At 39.2% G+C, this 2,237-nt stretch overlaps 1 long non-coding RNA gene across 1 annotated transcript; it reads right to left on the bottom strand.

Annotated features, from left to right (window-relative positions):
* Positions 1-800: 800 nt before the first annotated feature.
* Positions 801-1,393, bottom strand: LOC124711133. The gene is made up of 3 exons (XR_007005414.1): positions 1,339-1,393; positions 1,097-1,233; positions 801-1,020 (listed from the first exon to the last, which is right to left on the bottom strand). It is a non-coding gene; the product is annotated as an uncharacterized LOC124711133 (long non-coding RNA).
* Between the last annotated feature and the right edge of the window lie 844 nt (positions 1,394-2,237).

Here is a 2,237-nt window from a genome sequence, read left to right as displayed (position 1 = left end):
GATGCCGTCATAGGTCAAAGCTGACAGACGGTATCGGACGCTTCGGTTATTCCGTCAGTGCATCGAAGAAAAGTAGTCCAAAACATATTACACCTTGTTTGTTAGGGGAAAATCTATGAAGGAATTCAAGGATCTACAAAAAATGAAGATAACACGAATCACAATATAAAGAGGGCAGATATACAGGAAATGCTTTTCCTCTCACCTTTAAACTTTTTCCATATGGTAGAGGGGTGTAAGTTGTTGTTTGAAGGCTTCTATTTGGGCAATCATGGCCCATGAGTATCACTTGGCTGTAACATGAGCATGCAGCGCCCCATACCAAGGGCGCTTCACTGCTAGTTGACTTGTTTAGCATCAGTATATGCTCTGCTTCAAGACTGCTTGTGCCGCACTCATATGTTATTCTACACTTTCTTTGAATTGGCAAGGCTGTATGCCTGGTTGGTTAGGAAGGAGTTGAAGTTTGTTGTATGTAACTCATATGACCAGATCTCATTTTCTGTAACCCTGAGACGTGTTGAGTGTGCTGTTCACTTATGTTTTGTACTTTTTTGTAATGGATGTCTGAAGATGAGTGTAATCCTGAAACACTTAACATGTTCTAATAAAAGAGTCAATTGAACATCTCATGACTTTATTGCAATTGTACAGCATTGGTTGACAATTATTATTATTATAATAAGGGCAGCATTTATCTAAAATGTATTTACACAAAAACAGATTAAAAAGTCTCAATAAAATTACAAAGTGTCGGTCTCAAAGGTTGACTTTTCTTTTCATTTCTTTTAGTTCTAGTTCTCTAATTTCTCTATCCAATTTCAGTGTTACCATTTTTATTTCATGTTCCGCGAGAATACAATGTACTTTTATTTTATGTTCTTTCTCAAGGCACTCCAATCTTCTTTTGTAAAACTGGTCTTTTTTGTCGAACACATTTTCTGTCGTTTTAATCTTGTAAAACGAATCTGACACTACATGTTTCACAATAGAATCCTGGACGGAGTGTTGTCCCCCTGTCTGTAATTAGAAAGTAATTTTAGTTCAGATCATGATATGTACTACTAACACATTCAACTTTCACTATTGTTCTTACCGCATCCATGTAAACATTCTCTCCATCATCATTCTCACTGTCATCAACGAGCTGAACAACATTTTCATCTGAAGTTACAGCCGTCTTGTCATTTGCTGACGATGCAAATGCACTGCAATCTGCACTGTTATTTAAATCTGTATCAGAACAAGAAATGAACAAGCACTCATCGATTATAAATGACATTTAACAAAGAAAATACGTCTGAAAAAATTAATCTGAGCATGTACATACATACATACCACCGCATGTAACTTCGGAATTAATATCCGCATCGTCAGTGTGCTTGAAATAAACTGTGGCTTCAGGAATGCAACCAGTTTCCGTTCGCTTCCAGTTTAAGGCATTTCGACCTTGAAAAGTTTTGGCCGGCCGTAGTGACCGAGCGGTTCTAGGCGCTACAGTCTGGAACCGCGCGACCGCTACGGTCGCAGGTTCGAATTCTCCCTCGGGCATGGATGTGTGTGCTGTCCTTAGGTTTGTTAGGTTTAAATAGTTCTAAGTTCTAAGAGACTGATGACCTCGGTAATTAAGTCCCATAGTGTTCAGAGCCTTGAAAAGTTTTGACATTTACATAGCGCACTTAATTAAGTAAAGACTAGGTGTAGTTACTGTAAAATGCTCTACATTGTAAAGCGCGAACGTTTTCTTGGTCCTTTTCTTTATATTCTCGTAACACATTTTCGAGCTTTTCCAGTTCCGATTTGGTCCTATGCTCCGCGCATTAAAGTCAACAGCAACGTCATTCCACGCCTTTACTTTATTGACTGTAGTAACCCTATCAAGTTTCTTGCTCTCTGTTGTATTCTGATACTGACCCGAAACAATTTCCAGCAATAAATCTGTTTCAGCTGCGGAGAAGTTTGAAGAGCACGCCCTCGTATGGTTATTTTCCTCCATCTCCGCAACCTGCACCCTGGATAGTTCTTATAAATATTTGTGTATCCGTATAAAGTATGTATGGTTCATATCTGGGGTCGAAGGGCAATGATTGTGTTGCCTGCTGATTTTGGCAGTGCCGCCAAGCGTGTTTAGTGCTAATTTACATCAATATTGAACCTCGATCAGTTGTGCACTACTGATTCCTGAACTGCCTTCATTTCTGTAATTAGGTCGAGTCGGCGATGTCTTACAATCGACT

The sequence above is a fragment of the Schistocerca piceifrons genome, chromosome 8 (assembly GCF_021461385.2).
Source record: "Schistocerca piceifrons isolate TAMUIC-IGC-003096 chromosome 8, iqSchPice1.1, whole genome shotgun sequence".
Taxonomy (NCBI): Eukaryota; Metazoa; Arthropoda; class Insecta; order Orthoptera; family Acrididae; genus Schistocerca; species Schistocerca piceifrons.
The sequence above is the reverse complement of the archived record's forward strand: the minus strand, read 5'-3'. Positions and strand labels throughout refer to the sequence as shown.